Raw genomic sequence first — 15,752 nt, forward strand, 5'->3', positions numbered from 1 at the left:
TTCTAGAAATGTAGGGCTGGAAGAGGGACCTTGAGGGTATGTCTACACTGCAATTAAAAACCTGCAGCTGCCCTTGCAGCTGACAGGCTTGTGTGGCTCGGGCTAAGCTGTTTAATTGCGATGTACACATTCGGTCTCAGGCTGGAGCCTGGGCTCTAGGAACCTGCAAAGTGGGAGAGTCCCAGAGCTCGGGCTGCAGCCCGAGCATGAATGGCTACATTGCAGTTAAACAGCCCCTTAGCCTGAGCCCCAGAGTCAGCTGGTATGCGCCAGCTGCAGGTGTCTAACTGTAGTGTTGTAGACTTAACCTGAGAGGTCATCTATTACAGACCCCTGTGCTGAGGCAGGGCCAAGTATACCTAGACCATCAGATTATGGTTTTTATTGTCATCCATCTTTTATACTTTTAAAGAGTACAGAGTTTCAGTTAAAGCATTAAACATTCATAGTTATATTGTCAGAAACTGTTCCTGTATTAAGAATTTCTTGATAGGAAATTAAGGTCTTGTCTACATGGGGGAAATTTTCTGGCATTGCTATGACTATTCTGGTATGTGGACACACTATTCTACAATAAAAGTGATTTTATTCTGGAACAGAATCTCTGCTCCCCTACAGCTATGCTGGGAAATTTCCCTGTGAAGACAAGGCCTAAGGTTTCTTGTAAAATAGATTAAGGGTCCGTCTGCTCTACAAGTGCTGTAGCTGCCCTGCTGTAGTGTAGATGCTTACTACAGTGATGGAAGAGGTTTATCCATCGCTGTTGTAAATCCACCCTTCTGAGAGGCGGTAGCTAGGTCCACAGAATCCATCGACCTAGCAGTGTCTACACAGGGGCTTAGGCCAGCTTAACTATGTCTCTCATAAGAGTGAATTTTTCACAGCCCTGAGCAATGTAGCTAGGCCAACCTAAGGGCATGGCTACACTCGAAACTCCAAGGTGCTGTCGCGGGAGCGCTCCCATGGCAGCACTTTGAAGTGCGAGTGTGGTCGCACACCAGTGCTGGGAGAGAGAGCTCTCCCAGCACTGCAGGTACTCTACCTCCACGAGGGGATTAGCTTACAGCGCTGGGAGCGCGGTTCCCAGCGCTGGGGATCTGTTTACACTGGCACTTTACAGCGCGGTAACTTGATGCGCTCAGGGGGGTGTTTTTTCACACCCCTGAGCGAGAAAGTTGCAGCGCTGTAAAGCGCCAGTGTAGCCATAACCTAAGTTTTACATGTAGATCATGCCTAAATAACTCTATTCACTCTTCTTTGAGCCTGCTAAGCAAGTTCCTTTTAGAGTGAGACACTGATTAGCAAGGTACTTGAGCACTTGCATATGAATAGCTGAATAGCATTCCTCATGTTCTTAAATACTGTGCTGAATCCCAGAGCCTGAGTGGCAAGTTCAGTATTTACAGGGATCTTTAGCTGAACTCCATAGAATCTTACAAATACCTCCTCCTTAAGGATCAAACTTTCCTCCTGTGCAGTCACGTTAGGTCTAGTCAGATGGTTGAAGGCGGCTTTTCTAAGTGAAAGGGTTAAATTGGACTAGGACTTAGGAGTTCAATTTGTAGCACTGCTGCTGTCTTGCTGTGCGACTTCATACAATTACTTAGCCACTTGGACTGGAAAACTCTTCCACCTTTTAGCGACGTAGGGTATGTCTTCACTAGCAGTGTTAAAGGGCTGCCACTGCAGTGCTTTAACGTGGCTGTGTAGTTGCGGCACCAGCGTTGGGAGAGATCTCCCAGCTCTATTTAAAAAAAAACCAAAAAAACAAAAAAACCACCTCCACAAGGGGAGTAGCTACCAGCACTGGGAGTGCATCTCCCAGCACTGGTGCACTGTCTACACTGCCACGTTACAGCGCTGAAACTTGCAGCGCTCAGGGGTGTGTTTTTTTCACACCCCGCAAGCAAGAAAGTTGCAGCACTTTAAAGTGGCAGTGTAGACAAGGCCTTAGATTTAGGTTTTCAGGGCAGAGACAGCCTCCTGAACATTGTGCTTATGACACTTCACACCACAGACCATTGATCTTAGTTAGGGCCTCTAGAATGATGCTACTATACTACCATAAATTAGTTCCATCCATTTCTGACACATATTGCAAAGCATTGGACCTGCTTGGTAGCTACTGTCAGACACTTAAGATACGGCATTTTCTGAAAATCATGGGTTGAATATCACATATAATTTCTCAAGGAATAAGATTGGGGATATCTGGCAAAGTAAATAAGTTATTAAAAATTGCATAATAAATTATCTGTTTCTATTAAGGGGCATTTTGATCTTTTGTATATTAAAACTGTCTGACTGATGAGCATGTGGGTAATTGACTGGCTGAAGTATAGTAGTTTCTGCCTCCAATGAACTTATTGTATTGCTCAGTTTATGGCAGCTGAAAGAATATGCTGTCACTTTATCTCTTCACAGCATTCTGGCTGCACTGTAAACTGCAAATATAAATTAGTCACCTAGTTGACCTGCTTTTCATGCAGTGTCTACTCAGTGGAGTGGCTGAAATTATTAACTGTAGTGTAGGTGGTGTGCATAAATATGCTTACGGGGTTCAGACATGTCTCAGCAGAGCTCTGTGCGGGAGGATGCAAACCACCCACATCTCAATGCAAGACATTGTTATTTCTGCATAAGACTCAAAAGGCAAATATAAATTTGGGCTCTTTTTTATTGTTTTAAAATCTCATGATTTGTAGGCTAATCTCACAATGTTTGGAGGCCCTACTCAGGATTCATAAGTGGTTGGTGTTGGTGTTACTGGTTTTATTAGAACGTTAGTAACCTCCCAGCAAACTCTGACACTGATACTCAGTTTTCTCCTATGTGTGAACACAATTCTTGTGAAAGGCTGTGTGCAACTTATTTAAGAACTAGCTTGTTTTGCTGCTTTCAGAGTTTGGTAATCAAAAGAACGAGCAACATTTTTGTTGATCCCTTGCCCATAAAGGTTAGTGATGGTTTTTTCCCTTTCTCTGAGACCCCTTAATAAGGAAGCATATCTTGAAAAGCCCAGACCTTCTAAAATAAGCTTTGTTAATTACGTGCCATTGTGCATCATAAACCCCAGGAAAGTTTGACTGACTGACCTGTGAATAAATATTAGAAATGAAGGTATGGAAATGGTTGGATCATTCTCCACAGCCAGACATAGCTGAACCTTTTTAACTGGAGAGACTCTAGTGTAGTGATGCAGTTCAAGGCACTTGCCAAGTAAAAGCCACGCTAAATGTTCATCAAGAAAGCGCTTTGGATCAAATGTCATGCAAATATGGTAATGATGTGTTACCTAGGTTCTAGGCCAGGGGTAGGCAACCTGTGGCACGCGAGCTGATTATCAGTGGCACTCTCACTTCCGGGGTCCTGGCCACCGGTCTGGAGGGCTCTGCATTTTTTAATTTAATTTTAAATGAAGCTTCTTAAACATTTTAAAAACCTTACTTATTTCACATACAACAATAGTTTAGTTATGTATTATAGACTTATAGAAAGAGACCTTCTAAAACTGTCAAAATGTATTACTGGCACGTGAAATCTTAATACATTTTCAGTGTGACTGGCATGAAGAGGTATGGCCTATCTCAAGGGTATGCGTCTGTGCAGGTTTCTGTATTCAAACAGCTGCATGGGATGTGCAGTTTCCTCTGAATAGGGTGACCACCTGTCCCTTTTTAAGGGACTGTCCCTTAGTGCATTGATTTTGTCCCTTCCTTTGGGGGACCACCAGCCCCTTATTTTAAGATGTATTGAAATGTATTAAAACTAGTACGTACCATTTTAAACATTATATTGAAGCTTATGGTAATTACATTGTATACCTGATGGCAGTAGAAATGTACACTTGAGAGAAAAATACATGGTGTGTTAAAGGAAATGGTTTTTCCCTAAAATTAAAGCAGTGCCCCTTATTTTTAATGTAGTTTTCTCTTATATCCATCCAACAAAGATAGTCACCCTACCTCTGAAGCTTCCAGTATTGTCACACTATGTGTTGATCACCAGGAAGGGCTCTAAGAGCAGGGTCTATGGGCACGAAGGCCCAGATTCACAAAGGTACTGAGGCACCTCACCACCAGATTTAGGTGCCTAAGTCCCAGTTTTAGACATCACTTTGACTCACAAAACTGCTCCACTGCTGCCTAATCCTGTAGGTAAGGGGTAGGCAAACTTTTTGGCATGAGGGCCACATCTGGGTATGGAAATTGTATGGCAGACCATGAATGCTCACGAAATTAACAATTCAGAAATATTCAAATAAACTGTATTTAATAAAGGTACCTTTTAGTGGAAATAAACATAAAACCTTACTTACTATTATAAATATACCATCATACCAACATATTACAATAATTAAACAAAACTTACCCCCTTTCCACACCCTCTTTGATTAATGTGGGGGAGGAGGACTCTATGGGATGCAGCATGGGGGGGGGCTCTATAAGGAATGTTACCAAGGTGGAAGGTGGAGGACTCATGGGCATGGCGCGGGGCGGGGGCGCTCTACTGGGGCGGTATCGGGGACTCCTAGGGGCCCTGTCGGCAGTGACACCAAGGCGGCCGTATCAGGCACTGCCATGGGCGGAGGCATCCTAGCTGGGATGGGTGCGGTCCCTGGGCGGTTTCGATAGTCTTGAGGGTGTGGCTGTAGGAGACCAGGAGGGTCCGGGCCGCGGTGATTGGCTGATGAGGAATGAGGCGAGTCTCTCGGAGGAGCAATGCCTCAGGGCTTGGTCCATGAAGGAGCTCGCAGTTCCTAATTGGACTCTATTAGGAGCAGTTTCCTGCGATGCTGCTGACCTTGATCAGTGGCTAGTTTGGGCAGAGGCTGGTGCAAGGAGGCTGGCACTTCGGGGATTGGGCACGCTGGCACATAGGGGCATGGTTCTGATCCCAGAAACAGGGCGATGAAGTCTGGGTAAGTGGTGCCGGTCGCGCAGTGTGGTTCTGCATGTGAGAAGATGGTGCTCATCGAAGAACTGTGAGTCGGGGAGTGGGGAGCGCTGGGTGGGCGGAGTGGGGCAAGCCACCAGCCCCGCTCACCGGCAGGAGCTCGAGAGCCGGATTAAAAGGTCTGATGCGGCCCGCAGGCGATAGTTTGTCCACCCCAGGTCTACAGAATCATAGTCTCTCTTGCTCTCTGGCCAATGACTCTTGAAGCTATTCCACTTTGTATAAATACTTAAACAGGAGTGAGTGAGGGAGCCACCCTCCTTCCTCACCCATCTGAGATGTGCCCCAGCTCAGAGGTTAGCATACCTCTTCTGAGAGGTGGGAGACCCCTGTTCAACTCCTATCTCATGCTTATGCAGATGTGGGAATTGTAATTGGGTCTCACACATTCCAGGCGAGTGCTCTAATCACTGGGCCACAATGTGAGCTCCTCCTCTGGTTTTGTGTGGAATGAGGAGGCACCTAACACATTTGCACAGCAAGTGACCGAAGTGCCTGAGCCCCCTGATTCCAGGAGAGAGATTCCTGGTTGTAGATTGCAAACAGAGATAGGTGCCTTCCTGAACCTGGGACTTAGGTGCCTATCTTTGAGGGGGCAGGGAACACTCATCTTGTCGGCATTCCTATTGGATTGCTTAGACTACTCACTTCTGAGTGTGCTGTCTTTTGTGGATAACATTCTTGGGTGCCTATCTTGTCCCATTCATTGTATAAGGAGCCTGGGCACCTAACTCAGGCTTCGTGGATTGCAGTGTTATTCCTGGCACCTAAAAGTTAGGTGTTGCAGTTCTCAGCATCACAACACCCAAGGTTCCTTTTGTGGATCTGGGCCGCTCTCTCTAACTCATGTATCCTGAGCTCATAGGTTTATCAAGAGCTTGCTTCTTCCATATAGGGAAAAATGACATGGTCACTGCCATCACAGCACTGAGAAAGCAATAATTTCTAATACCTCCCTTAAAATACCTTTATTTTCACTAGGAATATAAAAAAGGGGATTACCTGGTCTAGAAATGGAGTATAAACCGTTATCTTGAGAGACTCCATTCCTTTTCCTAAACAACATACAGCATCAGAGACCCCTCAAAACTTTCACCAGGTGCCAGAGACTGTGAATAACTTATAGCCCCGCATGATAAACCAGATAGCAAGGAATTCATCTATATACAGATACTTTAGAGAAATCATTTGACCAAATTAAATAATGACGTGGGAATAAGTAACGGTGAAAACAAGTTGCTTCCCTGCAGAAACAGCCCCATATCAAAGAGACAACGAGAACAAACGTTTGCAAAGGAGAATTGAGATCTCATTAAGCAACCAAGAGGTAGGAGAGATGGAAACAATTAAAATCAAACCAGTTCCTTTTGAGACCACTCACATGCAGCCAAATATAAACAAATAGGGATGAAGAAAAATTAAACTTTCATGAGAATGTAAAGACTTCAGAGAATAAGTCACCTTCTTATGCATGAAAACCACTGTCAGCTGATTATGCAATAAAGGGAATGAAATAATTCTTAAAGCTTATGAGTTACTATTACAGTGATCACCTTTGATAATATACTGTGCAGTTAGACCACACACACCTAATATAAAAGGTGAACTGATAGACATTTCACCTTCCAAGATTCCAATTTAGGATGTCAAGTTTCTGCCTGCATGCCTCTCATTGGTTTCAGACATTAGTGATTGTAAACTAAGGTCTTGTCTGTTAGTGATGGAGAAACTAATTCTAAACCATTTTTTTTATTTGAAATGTACTCCATAAACTGCAACTCCCAGTAAGAAATCTATTTGGAAAAGAATTTTCAGTTTCAGGATTTTAAAATGCATATCAGCTCTCTATAATCATTTGACTGCTCCAGCTATTGTATATCCAGCTGAATGCACCTGATATGCTGCACAGTGCATCAGGCACACCCAACCTTACATTCCACTAATTTAAACAAACAAAAATGTACAAAGGTAGCACAGCAGGTGTTGTGGAAGACCAATGATAAAACTGTTAATCTATCAAAGTAGTGAGCAGTGAACTGCTGGCTGTCATGAGACTGCCATTAAAGATTTTAAAGGTGCAAATCTCTATTTTGCAGAGAATTACATTTTAACATACTGTTTTATTTTAATAGAAATTGTGGCAGGAAATAGATCAGGATAACCCTAAAGAACAATACAATAAATATTTACAGGTCAGTTCATAAAATTGTGGCCAAAACATTTGCAGGCTATTACAGACCTTTTCCATGCTATAGGCCAAATTCAGCTCTTAGTAACACTGGTATAAATCTGGAATAACTCCATTTATTTCAGTGGAGTTACTCTGAATTTACATCAGTATTACTGAGAGCAGAATTTGGGCCTACATATTTTTAAAGCTGTAAATAAGAATTTGTAACATTGGGAGTCAAATAGAGTCAGGGAAACAATACTGCAAATGTTTTATAATGATTTATAAAAATTTAATTGGTTTGAATCTTGTTTTATTAAAAAAAGGTATATTTTATAAGATATGGAATATGTGACAGAGTCAAAATTGGTATTGTCATATTTGTGTGTGTGTGTGACATCTATGTGGCTCTGTCACATATACTCTGTGTCTCTGTCATGTGTATATATGCCATATTTTTTATTTTTAATAAATTATTTTTCAAACATTATATATATATATATAATGTTTGAAAAATAAATAGTGACAATACAATAGTCTGACTCAAGACTTGTTTCTTGAGAAGTATGTAACTAAACACCTACTTACCTTGAATAAATCAAACCATACATTTTTTTTTTAATTGGTCAATGTTGGTAACCTCGATTTCACTGTAAACGCACAAACCAACAGAAAAATATAATTGAAATTTACAAAGTAAGAAAAATGTTGCTCAAGAACACGTTGGAGTTTGACTGAAAAACTTTTATTTTTGCGTATTTTGACATGTGAGGTTAACAAGTTGTATTTTAATATTATAAAGACTTAACTATTTGAATCTCAATATCTGCTGTCATTAAATAATTGTCTAGCTCCCCACCACCCATAATTTCCCACAATTATGAAAATTTGAATAGATAAAAACAGGAAAAATGCTTAAAGCCCAAGTTTTCCACAACTGTGAAAATTTAAATCAATAAAAATTGAAAAATGCTTAAAGATAAATATTAGTATTATACATCTACATTTCTGCCAAGGTAATTAGTAGTGAACACAAAAGTTGTTTCCAGCATCTGTGCTTCTTAAGAAAAAATACCAAACAGGGCCATCTTTCATTTCTGTTGGGTGGTAACATGTAGAGCAGGGGTGGGCAAACTACAGCCCGTGGGCCAGATCTGGCCCGCCAGGGCTTTGGATCTGGCCCGTGGGATTGCCACCCCCGTGACACTGTGGGGCTAAGTGGGGGGAAGCAGCCAGCACCAAGTCACAGCAGCCCCTGGGGGGGGGGGGGGGGAAGCACAGGGCTCCGTGCACTGCCCTAGCCTGCAGGCACTGCCCCCCGCAGCTCCTATTGGCCAGGAATGGAGAACTGTGGCCAATGGGAGCTTCGGGGGAGGTACCTGCAGGTGAGGGCAGCACGCGGAGCCCTCTGCCCTCTTTCCCCCTTTCTCCCACCCCCGGGCTGCAGGGACATGGTGCTGGCCGCTTACGGGAGCAGCGCAGGGCCAGGGCAGGCAGGGAGCCTGCCTTAGCCCCGCTGCGCGCTTCGCCACCCCAGAGCCACTCAAGGTAAGCGGTGCCAGGTCGTAGCCTGCACCGCAACCCCTTGCCCTGAGCTCCCTGCCGCACCCCTCAAGCACCTCCACCCCCTGCCATACCCTGCACCCCAGCCCCCTTCCCTGAGGCCCCCGCCACACCCCGCACTGTTCCTGCACCCAACCCCCTGCCCTGAGCCCCTTCCCACACACTGCACCTCAATCCCTTGCCCTGAGCCCCCTCCCGAACTCTGCACCCCAACCCTCTGCCCTGAGTCACCTCGTACATCCCACACCCTCCTGTACCCCAACCACTTATCCTGAGCCCCTGCCACACCCCCTCCCGCACCCTAACCCCCTGCCCCAGCCCTACATTCATGGCCCTGCATGCAATTTCCCCACCCAGATGTGGCCTTGGGCCAAAAGATTTGCCCACCCCAATTTAGAGCGTCTTAAGAAGGGAGCCCCAGCATGATGTCACATAGATGCTGTATTCATTAGTCATCGGTACAATTTTGTAAATGTCTTACATGCAGATATTTGTTTCAGTGATCTAAAAGATCCAAATGTAATGGAACTTGATTTTATCTTGGAAAATAAAATAATCCGGAGGAAGGTTATGGTGAATTAGATGAATGTGCCTTATTTGTAATAGTAACTTTTTAACAACAACAATCCAATGAAAATTAAACCATTAAAAATACATTCAAACAATATTGTAGACTGAATTTTAGCTTACAAGAACCAGGAAATTCAGAATGTGAAAAATCAATTACCTGAGATTTCTAGATAAATGTAGGAATGTAATGTAACACCGAGGTATCAAGTTTTCCTAAGCACCGATGGGATGAGAGATATCAGGAGGCCAATTTCTTGTTTAACGCAAATAGGTACAGCCCCTTTGGTTTCAGTGGAAAGTTGTCTGTTTACACATGCTGAGAACTTGGCCCAGAATTTCAACCACTGAATTTCCCTGTTTTCATAGGCAGCGAGTTCCATATCCACGTGGTGCTCGGGCACCAGCAATATTCAGAGCCAGGGGCCCAGCTCCAGCAATACTTGGGGCCAGGTGCCCCCAAGCCCGACTGCTGCCCCCGTTCGCCTTTCACGGCCCCCAGAGCAGTGTCCCTGTCTCTTCGGTGTGCAGCTCCATGTTGCCTCCTGGCAGCAACTGCTGCCGCAGGGTCCTAGTGCCCCCGAGCTCCACTGCCATGGCAGATTGACTCTGAGCCTGCCCTTCCCCTGCAGACCCTTCCCTTTTCCAGTGGGACCCTCCAGCAGCACAGGGGGTCCCCCGCCCGCAGTCACTGCTCCTGCCCCATGCTGGGCAAGGAAGCAGCCCCATCCCTCACCCCCAGTGCGGCTACAGTCAGGGGCAACAGCAGGGGAGGAGGCGCACGCAGCACCCCCCGGCACCCACCACGGGGAGGCGAGGGAGATTCCTGGACCTGAGAGGGGCCCTAGGAACACCTGCAGTGACAGTGGTGGGGTGAGTGTGCTGCTGGGGCGGTATTTGGTTATAATTCATTTTCCATAGTATTTGGCTATCGAAATAGCTTGCAGAAGGGTAATGCACACTTTGGTTTATCATTTTCTCTCTCTGCTCTTCAGGTAAATCTTGCTACTGTAGCAGTCGTTTGCCTCAAATACAGTAAATGCAATTAATTTAAAGTGTACAGTGTGCAAAGCCTAGGAATTTAGTAACACAAGCCTAGGAACTTGGTAACACAACACAAGGTTTTCAAACGGTGGAGCCTAAAATTCGGTGCCTACATAAGTAACTTGGTTTTCAGAGGTGTGAGATGCCCATATCTCCTTTTGAAGTAATGGGGAACTGAGGTTAGTCAGCAACTCTGAAAATCAGGCCACTCTGATTTAGATGGCTAATGTTAGGGTCCTACATCTGAACATGTTGGCCGCAAATGCCAGTGAGTCTGGCCTTTTTCCAAACATGAATTGATTGTCTACTTCCCAAGAGTGTGGAGAGACTTATAGACTCATAGACTTTAAGGTCAGAAGGGACCATTATGATCATCTGGTCTGACCCCCTGCATGCTGCAGGCCATAAAACCGTCCCTACCCCTTCTTAATCATAATCTTTTTATTTTTCCAGTAATAAAACATGTTTCTGTCCAAGCCCCTAGCGCACTTTACTAATGTGTAAACAGCAGCACACAGAGATCAAATGATTCGCCCAAGGTCACACAGCAAATCCAGACTCTTGTTCCAACCACTCAGATTCATTCACAAAAAGAAATCATGAGTAAATCCCCCTATACGTCAAGGCTGAAAATTTTCTACTTAAAGGCCTCCGTCCTGGAGTCCTTATTGTGACCAAACACCCAGGGCCCAGTTCCTCAAGTGGTGTAAATTAACATCGCTCCACTGAAGCCAATGGGACTATGCTGATATACATCAGAGGCAGGTCTGGCTCATTGATTTCAGCAGAAATTAACAGAAAGTTGGTAGGAGGTTTGCCTGAGTAAGTAATTTACGATTGGGTGATGAGCATGACATCATTACAAAAGATGTCACGTTCATGTTACGCATAATGTTATGCAGGCCAAATTTTTTAAACTTGGGTCCCTATGGCTAGGCACCTAAACAGGAGTGAACTTAGTGGGAGCTGTGGGTGCCTATTACATCTGAAAAACAGCCCAGATCTCTTATGCAAGTGACTAAATATGAATTTGGGTGCTTAACTTCAAGGCATTCCCTCTGAAAATGTTTAGGCATAGTGTATCATTACAGTACATGATATTCATGCTATACTTTATGAAGATAAAGATCTCTAAGATACATGGTTGCAAAACCTGTAATTTCATATGCTAGAAGAGCTACCCAGACCTTAGGTAGCTAAACAGCTTTCTGAAGTAATTACACATTTCTGGAAGTACTTACAATAAAATCATAGTGTGCCTCGCTTGCATTCATGCAGGTGAAAAAACCACTCATCTTTCCTATGAGATCTCCTAGGCAGCAACCAGAATGCCCCCAAGGCTGTCCTGTTAGTCAATTATAAGTACTTCCCCAAACTTATAATTACAGATGAGAAAACTAACGGAAGTGGTAATGGCTTTTTTCTTCTAAACTATTACGACTCTGTTGATTAAGAAAAACTATTATAATTCACAGTAACTTATTATGGCAGCAGGGCCGGCTCTGGCTTTTTTGCCTCCCCAGGCAAAAAAGCCTCCCGCTGTCCCCCGCCCCCCCCGGCAGGGAGCGCAGCAGGGGAGGGCACCGAACCCGGCTGCGGGCCCGCTCTCCCCGGCCGGCCGGAGCGCCGGGGGAGGGCGGCGAGCCCAGCCGCAGTCCCGCCGGAGCGCTGGGGGAGGGTGGCGAGCCCGCCGCGGCTCCGCTCTCCCCAACTGGCCAGAGCACCACGGGAAGGGCGGCGAGCCCGGCCGCGGCCCCGCTCTCCCCGGGTGAGTGCGGCCCCCCTCCAGGTGCCGCCCCAAGCACATGCTTGGAGGGCTGGTGCCTGGAGCCGGCCCTGTATGGCACGAATTGTTAGGAAGAAAAGGCTAAAGAAAAAAAGTTGTTTGCTGTCATTTCCATGTGCATCTCATCCTATGGGTATTTTCATGGGAGGGGACCTCACAGAGGAAGGGATGGGGTTTCCTCCCCCATGGAATGAACTGCAGTTCACCAGAGCCCAGAGAATCCCCAAGATCCATGCAATGCCTCATGTAGAGACCTTGCATTTTCTGCACTGGCCCCAGGACTCCCGGCCTGCTCTCTGATCTCCTGACAACATGCTTCCAATGGCGCCACACCATTGGGGCCTCCCCTGACCAGTGCTGCCTTGAGGACTCCCCTTAAGAGGATGTTCTCCAGTACAGAGGGGCTCAGTGGAAAAACTTATGTAGCCTGCAGTTGTATTAACTTTTCCTAGTAATCCTCATCCCCAGATTGCCCACTCCCAAGTAATCCAGCCCGCTCCCTTCCCCAACTCTGCCCACTCTCCACTCCTACATTGCCAGAATCCTAACAACCCAACTTCTGCCCCCCAAAACAGTCCTCCATGGGATCCTAAGAAGGGAGTCAGTTCCATGGTGGCATATAGCCTTTCACTTCTGCAAAAGGGAAAAGGAGATCTGTATAGAGAAGACCCCTTCATATCAGGGCCCTGACTGGTGAATCCATAACAGTGCAGAAATATGTAAACACAGTTATTGTGAACAGAATATTAAGGATCAAATTCCCTGCCAGCATAGCTCCATTGACTTCAATATCTGTAGCCCGAAATGCCAAGACTCTACCTTGCAAAACTTTCAAACTAAAGCCCCAGTCCTGCAGAGACTTGCATGTGCCTAACTTTATACACTGTGAGTAGATCCCCTGAAGGCAATGGGACTACTCACAGTGCATACAGTTAAGCACTTTTATGAAACTTTGCATGATCCAGCCCCAATTTCAGGCATGGCATAAAAGAAAAAGGTAACAATAAGAGTCGGGTGAGGTGAAAGGTCAGGAGTTAAGGTAATAAAGGTACACTTGGAGCTGGGGGTGTGATTCCCACTTCGAGTAGACATACACATGCTCGCACAGTAGCACGGGCAGCGGCAAGTGGTGGCAGGAGCTAGTCACCCTGAGTACAACCCACCTGAACTCCGCAGTACATACTCAGAGCAGCTATCGCGTGCTGCCACTCACTGCTGCTTGTGCTACTGCAGCTATACTACTATTTTTAGCTCACTAACTTGATGAGAGCTAGCATGAGTATTTCTATGTGAGCGGGGAATCACACCCAGCTCCAAGTATAGATGTAGCCACAATGAAAGCAGTGGAATGTGATTCAGAATTAATAAGAGTGGAGGGAGGACCCGCAATAAAGTGGTTAGAATAGTGTGGTGTATAACTAATATTGACGTTACAAGTAAGCATTCAGGGTAAACCATTAAATCCAAGATGGCTCAGTAATGAAAGCTGGGCTGCTTTCTTCCTCTGCATAACTGAATTATTTATTCTTTATTATTCTCAGCAGGTAAACAGCCCCATTTTCATTATCGAGCTTCTGTGGCTGTAATAGTGAGCTCTGGGGTGTTTGCATACACTGACAGGTGTTTTTTATGACTGGCCATCCTTCCTCCTAGAGATATCCCAGAGAGTTAAACATTTGCAAGTCAGACAGACTGGAGGGAGTGTTCTCCCAGATCTTTATCATTTGAAGCTTTTTATCAGCAATAACTGGATAACATGAACTTCAGAGTAGAGTTGAAGCTACTTTATAGTGACTCCAGATATAAAGAAGTTCTGGATCTGTTTCTCATGTATGCTAAGACCCATTTACACCAGCCTGGCAGTGTTAAGGGGCCTGAAAGGGGGAGTTAATTACATTCCCACTCACCTTAACATAAAATGAGATTCAGACCCTCTCTGTATAGTGAAGCAGGATGAAATTCCCAGATTGTTTCAGTACCTTATGATGTACCAGATCCAATTACGGTGTCCAGTTAGGATATAATGAATTTACACGAGCAAACCTTCTTAGTCATAAGAGAGTTTCGCTGCATTATAATGGAGCAACGTGATGGGATTTTTGAAAGCACTCAGTGTTGGCTTAACTCAGCTCCCACTGAAATCAACAGCAAAACTCCCCTTGACTTGAATGGGAGTAGTTAGGCCAACACTAAGCATTGGAAAAGCTCACCCATACTGGTCATTTTAAAATACAGTTTGTAAATGCCTACTGGAACTGGGAATTTCCCCTATATTGTATAACATTTCACTGTTTGGGGCCTAGTCCTGGTCCCATTGACATCAGTGGGAACACTCCTGTTGACTTCAATCAGTGCATGCATCAGCGTTCACGTCACAGTCCTCGACAGTATCTGGCTCAGGCTGCGGAAGCTAATGATCTAACCTGCAGACCAAATTTGGTGATGAATCCTGGTCATGTGCCACCTGAGGTATGTTGTGCATACACTAAGAGGAAGAATTACATGATCAGGCCACTGGGCTTGCTTTGAAGTATTTCACAAACCATTCTAAAATATGCAACTCTCTTTGAAGATTTGGTTTGACCATATTGTTAGAAGCATAAGCCCCTACCACCATAAATCATACAGAGCTTCACAGGAAACAAATGCATGTCTTTCAGGCTAGACGCAACATGAATTTCCAATATAAAAAGCAGGTCCTACTCCCAAAAAAACTTTAAAAAAATCCCTTTCTGGCTTCTTTCATGCTACATAAAGAAGCTAAAATGGGCTCAAGAGCTAGGTGACCTCCAAAGGTTTTTTGAAGAAGAAAAAGCTCCTAGAAGGCCATTCAAAATCTCCCAGAAGCCACTGCTATTTGACCTGGCCACTGATACTCAGACTGAGGCTCATAAGCCTCAAGTGGCTCTTTAATGTGTCTCCTGCAGCTCTTTGCAGCACATGATATTAAGACACTCTGTGATTTAATTATTAACCAATCAGGATGCTTTTACTGTGTTATTAACCAATTGTAGTGATAAAATAATAATACTGGTCAGTCATTTTGCTGTGAGAATAATATGTATAAATTAAATATTTCCCCGTCGTACTGTTTAAATATGAATATATTGTACTAGTCAATGAAACAATGAATTCCCACTGCTGTGGCTCTTTTTGGTGATGTTGGTTGCTAATTTGGCTCCTGAACCACTAAGGTCTGAGTATCAGTGAGCTGGGCACTCACGGGGCTGCGCAGCTGCAATGGTATACCAGAGCACACGTGTGACTGAGGAGGAAAACTGCACCCCACCTTGTCTCTAATATCCTGGGACTGACATGGCTACAGCAACACTGCCCATAACACCATAACAGATGCAGTCTAAGAAAGAGGTTGAGAAGGAAGGCGGCTGGAGCCTACCATGCCCTTGCTCAGACATGGACTAAGGTATCCTGCCTTGCTGATGTGCTGCTGTAAGTACCCCACTGCTAATAATGCATAGAAAATGCACAACCACAGACAGGAACCACATTTAAGGGGGTGAAGGTGATAGAAGGATAATGCGCTTTGCTCCCTCTGATCCAGGGACCTGTTGGTGCCAACTGGCTGAGGGCACAGAGATGCTTAAGGGTTACAGGGATTGCCTGGATCTGGTTTGATGATCTAATTCACCAAAGAGTGTCATGTAA

The 15,752-nt window shown here is 44.9% G+C and overlaps 1 protein-coding gene and 1 long non-coding RNA gene across 4 annotated transcripts in view; one reads left to right on the forward strand and one right to left on the reverse strand.

The window, feature by feature from the left end:
• The window catches only part of LOC101936470 (uncharacterized), a 39,224-nt gene extending 29,412 nt beyond the window's left edge, over positions 1-9,812 (reverse strand). For both annotated transcript variants that reach the window (XR_509051.4, XR_509050.4), the window contains exon 1: positions 9,417-9,812. This is a non-coding gene — a long non-coding RNA (uncharacterized LOC101936470). The remainder of the gene's footprint in view (positions 1-9,416) is intronic.
• SCIN (scinderin) overlaps positions 1-15,752 on the forward strand; it is a 94,360-nt gene that overhangs the window by 45,708 nt on the left and 32,900 nt on the right. The window contains exon 1 of one of the 2 annotated variants that reach the window (XM_065583174.1): positions 8,543-8,674. The exons of the other annotated variant lie outside the window; for it this stretch is intronic. The gene's annotated coding sequence lies outside the window, so the exon portion shown is untranslated. Of the gene's footprint in view, positions 1-8,542; positions 8,675-15,752 lie in introns of those variants that run through there. 2 annotated transcript variants of the gene reach the window in all.

This window comes from Chrysemys picta, chromosome 2 (assembly GCF_011386835.1).
Source record: "Chrysemys picta bellii isolate R12L10 chromosome 2, ASM1138683v2, whole genome shotgun sequence".
NCBI classification, from domain to species: domain Eukaryota; kingdom Metazoa; phylum Chordata; order Testudines; family Emydidae; genus Chrysemys; species Chrysemys picta.